The following is a 10,248-nucleotide window of genomic DNA, read 5'->3' on the forward strand; positions in this document are numbered from 1 at the left end:
GCTTTTGTAAATTTTCTTTTCGCGTTTTGTCCTTTACAGCAGCTTTTCAGTGTGCATTTTGTTTGGAAATCAATTTTGAAATTTATTAGAGGAAAGGATACATTCAAGGAATAAAGTAGAAAATAATCAATTCAGAAAGTCAAAAGAAACAATGAGATTAGAATTCAGGAAAAAAAGTCAGAAATATCTTTATTCAGAGAAAACAGGAAGTAAAATAAAGAGTGAAGGTTCTCAGAAGAGATCGCCTGTCTCATGACAAAGGTACAACCACGTTCTTTGTTATTCTACTGTGCCCACATTCTAAAAACGATGTGTGAACTGTCTTTACTGTATTTGATAGAAATTTATAAGGACGAAAGGAAACAAAAGTTATGGAAATAGAAGTTTCTCTCATTTTAGCTGGATCTTGACAGATTTGAAGCATAGCATTAAAAATGCCAAAATATAAATTTGATTGAGTTCCAGGATGCAGAGGATAGATGTTAAGCAAGTCATAATGCACGCATATAATCTAAGGCTTTTACTGTTTCATATGCATCAAAACAATTGGTCAGATGGCATATTAAGAGTACTGTTCAAGTTTGTCAATGATAGTACTTTGAGAGAGATCAAAAACAGATGGAAAAAGCAAGGCAACTGCAGGGAAATTTGGACTGGTTGGACCCTTGGATTAAAATAAGGCAGATTCCTGAAGAAGGGCTAATGCCCGAAACGTCGATTCTCCTGTTCCCTAGATGCTGCCTGACCTGCTGCGCTTTTCCAGCAACACATTTCCATCTCTGATCTCCAGCATCTGCAGACCTCACTTTCTCCTTAAAATAAGGCAGGGAATACAAAGTCACAAGGAGGAGAAATGGTCCAATTTGAGAGATTGGAACAGGAAGTGGATCTTGATGATTTAGTGGAGAACATTTTTAGTATATATCCACAATGTTCATTGATGGTTTTCAAAACAAGACAGGTCATCAGGATATATAGATTCAAGAATAAAACACATGTTTCTGGAAGTGACAGCTTGTACATAGCACTGCTTTGCTTCTACCTCAAGAATTACTCATATTCTGGGCATTTTGTCATGAAGATGTAGGTGGGTGATTCTGACTTTTAAAAGAAAAGATAATTAGATGTATTGGATCCCAGAATAATCATGATTAACACAAGTTGGGGGAGGATGATGGTCCATAAACTCAGGCACAGACAGAAAGATGAATATGCAGATAAGATGTGGATTCATGTATAGAGGACAGTAAATATGTTTAAATAACTTGCCAGCAGTCACCACCCAACTTCACGCGAAGAATCACATCTCAGGCAATGGAAGATTTGCAATACCATGGTTTCAGTCAAAAGGCAGGTTGCCAAGGAGAAAAATCATTTCTTCAGTAATGATTAGCAATCAGAGAATGATTGTACGCTTGAGTGCTAATATTCAGCCTGAAGTTACATTTATCATTGCAATTAAAGCCATCAAAAGACATTGTTTTTAAAATCCTTCAAAAGACAAATGTTGAGATGAAGTGGGTCCTTGCACTGAAAATTTAGAAAAAAAGAGAAGAGAAATTGTTGAAGACAGAAGAGGTATGAAGATTACATCCCGATGAAGGGAAGTGGAATAAAAGCTGAACTTATACTATAAAGACTTTACAAGGATGCAATTTAAAAAATAAATAAGATAAATTCCTTTAAAAATGATCATCAGAAAATAGTAAGGTCTAATTGTTAAGTTAAGGATTACAGCAAGAAAGAGAAAAGTAATCTGTACTGGAAGGGAGAGAGGGAGAGGTGGGAAAGACTTTGATGTACATTGTGTTTCTCATATCCACTAGAGCTCTCAAATTGTTTCACATCTAAAGACTTTCTTTTGAAGTTTTGTCAAAGTTGTATTGTAGGAAATGTCAAAGCAACTTGCTCGAAGCAGATGGCAATGACCAGATAATCTTGTTTTTGTGAAACTAATTGAGGGTTAACTAATAGTCAGGACAGTACAGAAAACTATCCTGCCTTTCAAAGCTAACAGGGCCTCAGTTTATACTGTCATCTGGAAATCAGTGCTTTAGATGGGGTTGTATTCCTTCAGTACTGCAGAGAAGCTTCACATTTGAACTTTGTGCTCAAGCACGGAGTGATTTGAACCTAAAGGCAAGTACACTGTTATTGGAGCTGTAGCTGACTTATAGAAAAGAGTAAAACTTATTGTGGTCAGCAGCAGGTTAATTTCAGTTTTCTCACACATAAAACAAAAATGGTGGAATGTTTTAAACCCCAGTTCTGCTTTTAATCAAATCGGATCAAGTGATCAAATGGTGTGAGGAACTGATAGATATTTGAAACTAAATGCTCACCCATTCAGAAGTAAACTTGGTTATCAAATGTATGATATGTTTTAAGGGCTGTGATGCATTGAGACAAACAAATTCAAGTTGACTGAATTCTGAACTGCCTTGTTTTCGATCCAGATGAATGATTCAGTGATTAAATTGTGGCAGCGCACGTTGTTGAGACATGTGACTCCTGAGAATTCAATTTTGTTAGCAGCAAAGAAAAATTCCCAGCTAATCACAGCATATTTACAATAACAATCCATCTGAAGCAGCTATCAAGTCACCTAATCAGTATAAATGCTGGAAAAACTATTAATCTAAATGTAGAGATCACAGTTGGTGGAAGGAGAGCTCACTGTTGAAGGAGAACATTTTATTCGAGTTACAATATATTAAAAGTTTTCAAACCTGTGGTGGACCATAGCAAGTATAATCTGAATGTTTTGAGGATGTCATTCTTTACCAAAATCAATCAGTGACACAGTGTGAGATTATAGTACAGCTTTTGTGAATACTGTATCAATGATTAGAAGGACTTGACACAAATGAATAATAAAGGTACAGAATTTAAAGAAAAACACAAAATCCAGTTTGAGTTTCCCTGCACACATCAGCAATACAGGAGTGCATTTACAGGCAAACAGAAAAGGAAGATACGGAAAAAAAGCATCAAACCTGTTGTCGCTACCTAACGCATTGCATCAGCAATCCCCACTTAAAGTGATATTACTTTCTGGGAAAGGAAGAAGACAGGAGAAACAGCTGTGGCCAATTTCAGAGAAAAAAAAGTACATACACATGGAAACAAAATGTCTGGGCCAAGATATTTTGTCTTGACTGTGACCTGAATTTGATAGATATTGACCATCCCATCTCAGTGATGGTTTGCATGGAATTCTGTGCAATTGATTCTTTTAAGGATTTACATCTTCATCCTGTATGAGCAGGTTTTTATTTTCAATCTGTTGGTAAATCTGTGTTCAAATGTGTGGGCTCTTTATTTCAACTTGTTCATTCAGGTGGACACTTCCATTCACCCTCAGCATCTGTATTACTAAAGGAACCAACATGTTTACCTCCTCAGTTCAGCTACTTAAGGATTGCATCTTGCTTGGCATAATCTCTGTCAGAAAGGATTTTTTTCTGGGAAAATAGGGAAGTGAATTATTTTTAATGTTTGTACTTAAATCTTCTGAATTGCCTCAGCATCTGACATCAAGCTTCAATCTGTTATAACCATTTATTCTCTAAACCATGTTGCATTCTGAGTTGCATCATTTACTGGTTTTTCAGTTAGCTCAAGAGTGGTATAATTACTCCTCAGTTATCTCATCATTTGCATTATCATGCAGTTGATTCTTTGTTGATTCTTGCAGTCTGAAGTCTCTTCAGTGCTGATAGCTGTGAAAAAAAATCCACCAACTCTGTATAGTCACAGGTTTTCATCCTGCTGACAGTACAAAACAAATTTCTTATGCCAACATAGCAGGTCTAATGGATTCTGTATGGCTTCCAAAATGATCCTTGGAAGCCCAAAGATATCTTCTCTTATACCAGTTGCCCTTTGATTATTTCCTGACAGGCTGTTCAGTGAACAATTGTTCTTTGAACTGTTATTTTATAACACGCTTTTCATTTACCAGTTCTTCTTCCTTGAACTGTGGTTTCTTGAGTGTAACTAATTATAACCCTCCTGCCATATGAAGAAGATTGAGGTCAAATCACCCATTTGTGCTCAAGAATGAGAAATCTTGATTTTGTAGTACACATACATTTTCAATGATCTCAGTTCCTTCTTTTGCAGACTTTCTTGTAATCTGTGGTCATGTACCTATAGTACGAAAGGCTGAAAGCAGTGTTTCTTCAACCATGGTACACTGTCTGATAGTTTAATAGCAATCATCCCAGTACCAGGCTTAAAGTTAGTGAGAGAAACTTTGACATACATTTCTTTTTAACATAGATCGAGGTCTGGATCACATATTTCCTCTTGGTACACCTGCAGCTTTTTTCAGTTGTGTGATTTTCTGCCTCGTAAACCTCTTCGTGTGTTTGTATTCTTGCTGCTCTGTAACTGTGTCCTTATCCAGCACATTTTCTATAAATGACATGTTGTCAAACAGATGAGGTGTTCTTTTTTTCATAGCTGGACACTGTTTGCACAATGTGAGGTTTCCTTGCTCCACAGCACTGACATTGATGTTTAGTCTTTGATGAACTGGGAGAAAGTGAGGACTGCAGATGCTGGAGTAACAGAGTTGAAAAATGTGGTGCTGGAAAAACACAGCAAGCCAGGCAGCATCCGAGGACCAGGAGAATCTTTGATATCTTTGATATCTGTCCTGCTCTCTGTATTGAATTCTCACACATGTCTTTTGGGTTTTGCAGCTGAATAGTTGAATGTATTCTGCTGATCTCCTGTGACAAAGTTGATCCTCTCCTCTTAGGATTGATCTATGTTCCTTCTAGGCTTATTTTCTCTCTATATCATAACGATCTTCTCTGGAGTCAAATCTTCTTTTGACTCTAATAAATCAGATAAAGGTTCTTCAACAATTCTTAACAACGAGCCCATCTAGAATATAGGCCATTACAAGATAGTACAGGCCCTTTGGTCCTAGCTGTTGCACTGACCTGTGGAACCAACCTGAAGCCTACCTATCCTACCTTATTCCATTTTCATCCATATATTTATCCAATAAATTTTGACTTTAAAGCTCCAAATTTACATTTTACACTAATCTTGTAGTGATTAGAAATCTGCCTGGATGCTAAGCTCTTCTATTAACTCTTCCCTTACAAGCAGCTTGTTTGATCTCTCTCAACCAAATTATTTGGGATTAAAGAAATTGTGAAAATCTTTAAAAACTTCAACAAAAGTATCTGTTCCTTACTTTATCTCTTGGCAGATATAATGTCATCAACAATAGTCCCAGTTGTAGGAACACAAAATGTATAAAAATGCTGTATCTCACTGTAAAAAGTAACCGGCAGGGTGGCACAGTGGTTAGCACTGCTGCCTCACACCAGGTTCAATTCCCACCTCAGGCAACTGTCTGTGTGGAGTTTGCACGTTCTTCCCGTGTCTGCGTGGGTTTCCTCTGGGTGCTCCAGTTTCCTCCCACAGTCCAAAGATGTGCAGGTTAGGTGAATTGGCCATGCTAAATTGCCCATAGTGTTAGGTGAAGGGGTAAATGTGGGGGAATGGGTCTGGGTGGGTTGCTCTTTGGAGGGTTGGTGTGGACTTGTGGGGCCGAAGGGCCTATTTACACTCTGTAAGTAATCTAATAACAATTGGAATGGTGGGACAAAGACTCAGGATTCAGCCAAGTGGCAGATTTTATCCTCATTCAAGCCACAACTGGTTAATGAAGAGAGAAGGTCAAAGATCTTCCTGGAGTCTGGCTTCGATGTAAGAACTCAATTGTTTTCTTAATCTATGGCTCAGATTGGAAGAGAGATCAATGACACACTCTGATTTTTACAGTGAGATACAGCATTTTTATACATTTTGTGTTACAATAATCACATTAAACATAGTCACTGTGTCCGTCCCCTTATTTTACGCATCCAATTCAGTGAAACACCTAATCAGTGATGGGCATTCCTATGGACAGCCCCAGGTTCTCATAATTTCATAGTGTTTAACAGATATTGTAATCGCTAGGCCTTAGGATCTTTCTATGCATCCTATTAATACACTTTTAAAAGTTACCGGTTATACTCCATCAGGCCTGCTCCAGACTTGTTTAACTGGAAGGACTGTTTGAATTCTATTAATCATTGTATTCTATGTGCTATCTCTTATCAAATTTTGTTATTCTGCTTATATTTTCCATTGTGCCAATTACACATATAAAAAGTACAAAAGACGGTTAGTTCTAAATGACACCACTAAGATTAGTGGTATTAATTCCTCTAATAATGTTAGCTGTACTTTTAACTCATAAGTTGCGAACAATCAGGACATGCCAGGTATCTTTTTTGGAGATAAGGAAAGTATTTTCAGGGGCAGCATGGTGGCTCAGTGGTTAGCACTGCTACCTCACAGCACCAGGCATCTGGGTTCAATTTCAGCCCCAGGTGACTATCGTGTGGAGTCTGCATATTCTCCCTGTGTCTGCCTGGGTTTCATCCGGATGCTCTGGTTTCCTTCCACAATCCAAAGATGTGCAGGTTTGGTGAGTTGGCCATGCTAAATTGCCCATAGTGTTGAGGGATGTGTAGGTTAGGTCCTTGACTTCAGACTGGTGGTTTTTCTATGAACTGTACAGGTCCTCAGGTAAAACAAAGGGTGGAGGGGTATGCTTTTAATCTACAACTTGTAGTGCTTGGACATTGCAACCCTGGCAGCCATTGCTCCCCAAACCTTGAATTCCTCATCATAAAATGCCATCTCTTCTATCCACCACGGGAATTTACCGCTGCTATACTAACTGCTGTGTACATACCACCACAAGCAAAGGTTTTGGAAGCTCTGAATGTGCTGTATTCCACCACTAACACCCTGGAGACAGAATACCCTGAGGCCCTGTTTATTGTAACTGGCAATTCCAATCAAGCCAATCTAAGGAAGGTGTTGCCCAAGAACCACCAGAACATTACCTGCCTCGCCAGGGGCCCGAACATTTTAGACCACTGCTACACCACTGTGAAAGTGCCTATCACTCCATCTCCCGCCCTCATTTCAGGAACTCCGACCACATTGCTGTGTTTCTTCTTCCGGCTTACAGGCAAAAGCTCAAGCAGGAAACCCCCTCGCGGATCCAGGTCCAGTGCTGGTTGGAGGAGGCAGAGGATCAACTCTGGTGCTGGCTGGAATCGGCTGATTGGGCCATGTTCAAACAGTCCGCAGGTACCTTGGACGGGTACGCCACCACTGTCACAGACTTTATCAGCAAGTGTGTGGAGGACTGCATACCGAGGAAGTCAATCTGGGTGTTCCCCAACAGAAAACCCTGGATGAATCAGGACATACAGAACCTGCTAAAAACCAGGTGTGAGGCCTTCAGATCAGGAGACCAACTCAAACACAAGGAATCCAAGTATGACTTTCACAGAGCCATTAAGACAGCCAAGGACAATTACCGATCCAAAATAGGTCCCGGACAGACACCCGGCAATGACGGCAAGCACTGATTGACGTCACAGGTTCTAAAAAGAGACAGTACAAGGTAGCAGATGAGGACATATCCCTCCCAGACCATCTTAACACCTTCTATGCTCACTTTGAGTAGAATTCCAGTGGAGAGGTGTCATCTATTCCAACATGTCCTGATGAACCTATCCCAACCATCACTGCATCAGAGGTCTGATCACTTTTCCTTTATGTGAATCCAAGGAAAGCGATGGGACCAGACAGAGTACCAGGCCGTGCACTCAGAGCATATGCAGATCAACTGGCAGAAGTTTTATCTTCAGCGTCTCCTTGCAGCAGGCCACTATTCCTCTGGTGCTGGCTGGAATCGGCTGATTGGGCCATGTTCAATCAGTCCGCAGGTACCTTGGACCTGTTTCAAGAGGGCCAACATCATCCCTGTGCCTAAGAAGGCTCATGCAGCCATGTCTCAATGACTACTGCTCAGTGGCCCTAGCTTTGGTGGTCATGAAGTGCTTTGAAAGGCTACTCGTGGCATTAATCAACTCCAGCCTCCCCATTGCTCTTGACCCACTCCAATTTGCCTATTGGACCAACAGATCCACATCAGATGCCATATCACTTGTCCATCACTCCTCCCTAGAACATCTTCACACTAAGAATCCTACTCATTGACTACAGTTCAGCCTTCAACACTATTATCCCCTTGAGACTGATTACTAAACTTAGATATCTCGGACGAAGCCCCACTCTCTGCAACTGGAACCTCAGTTTCCTGACCCACAGACCACAATCAGTGAAGATTGGGGACAATTTTTCATCCTTGCTAACACTCAACACTGGAGCCCACCAGGGGTGTGTACTCAGCCACCTACTGTACTCACTGTATACCCATGACTGCATCGCCAAATACCAGACTCATGCCATTTACAAGTTCGCTGATGACACCACCATAGTCGGTTGAATCTCAGATAGCGGCGAAATAGCCTACAGATGGGAGATGGAAGACCTGGAAAAATGGTGCACTGAGACCAATCTAGCACTCAATGCCAGCAACACCAAGGAATTCATTATTGACTTTCGGTGGGACGTTACTCATGCCCCCCCCTACACATTAACAGCACAGAGGTGGGACAAGTGGAGAGTGTCAAGCTCCTGGGAGTGGTCATCTGCAACAAGCTTTCTTGGACTTTCATGTCAACGCGCTGGTTACAAAGGTCCAACAATGTCTCTTCCTCCTCAGGAAGCTGAGAAAATTTGGCATCTCGGCGAATACCCTTGCCAACTTTTGTAGGAGCGCCATCGAGAACATTCTGTCTGAATGTATCAGTACCTGGTATGGTAACTGTACCATTCAAGATCAGAGATGGTTACAGAGAGTGGTGAACTTGGCCCGGACAATCACAAAGGCCAACCTTCCATCTATAGAATCCATCTACCAGACCCGCTGTCAAGGAAAGACAGCCAGCATTCTCAAAGATGCATCCCATCCTGGCAATGTTTTTCTACAACCTCTACTACTGGGGAGAAGATACAGAAGCCTGAACACACGCACCAGCAGGTTTTGAAACAGTTTCTACCCTACTGTTGTGAGAATACTGAAAGGACTCACAGACTCTTAGCATTTGCCTGTACCTTTGTTTTTTGTTTTTGCCACTGTTTACCTACTATTTACTTATCAATGCTATTAAGCTATGTGATCTGCCTGTATTGCTTGCAAGACAAAGCTTTTCACTGTGCCTCAGTACACGTGACAATAAATTCAATTCAATTCAATTCAATTAATTAGTCAGGGGTAAATGCAGAATAGTAGGGGAATGGGTCTGGGTGGGTTACTCTTTGGAAGGTCAGTGTGGACTTGTTGGGACAAAGGGCCTGTTTCCACACTGTCGGGATTCTATGATTCTAATTAACTTTCACATCTATGTTTAAATTTTTTACCCTAATGCTTCTATTTTACCTTGTTTTTATATGTATATCTATAATTACACTGAAATCCACCTGTATGATTATCTAAAGAATCTTTAAGTTGAACCTGTTTCTGAAGAATCTTTAAGTAGAACCTATTTCTGATATGATGAATACTTCCAAAGAGTCTGCACCACTTATTACAATTTTACAAGGTGTACTTGATTACTACAGATTAACTTTAGCTGTTGTTTTCATCATTGCGTGATGAGTTATGCTGTCTCATGGGCTGAGATTTACACCCCTGTTCTAGCTGGCGTAGTTCACCAGGTCAAGGTAAGGGTGATAGGCCGGAGTGGGGTGGGGCCAGAGAGGTCAGGAAGAAGATTGCAGGTTAGGAAGGCGGTGCTGAGTTCGAGGGATTTCACTGAGACAAGGTGGGGGGAGGGGAAATGAGGAAACTGGAGAAATCTGAGTTCATCCCTTGTGGTTGGAGGGTTCCTAGGCGGAAGATGAGGCGCTCTGCCTCCAACCGTCGTGTTGCTATGGTCTGGCGATGGAGGAGTCCAAGGACCTGCATGTCCTTGGTGGAGTGGGAGGGAGAGTTGAAGTGTTGAGCCACGGGGTGGTTGGGTTGGTTGGTCCGGGTGTCCCAGTGGTGTTCTCTAAAATGTTCCGCAAGTAGGAGGCCTGTCTCCTCAATATAGAGGATGCCACATCGGGTGCAGCGGATGCAATAGATGATGTGTGTGGAGGTGCAGGTGAATTTGTGGCGGATATGGAAGTATCCCTTGGGGCCTTGGAGGGAAGTAAGGGGGGAGGTGTGGACGCAAGTTTTGCATTTCTTGCGGTTGCAGGGGAAGGTGCCGGGAGTGGAGGTTGGGTTGGTGGGGGGTGTGGACCCGACGAGGGAGTCACGGA

Source organism: Chiloscyllium plagiosum, chromosome 14 (assembly GCF_004010195.1).
Source record: "Chiloscyllium plagiosum isolate BGI_BamShark_2017 chromosome 14, ASM401019v2, whole genome shotgun sequence".
Taxonomy (NCBI): Eukaryota; Metazoa; Chordata; class Chondrichthyes; order Orectolobiformes; family Hemiscylliidae; genus Chiloscyllium; species Chiloscyllium plagiosum.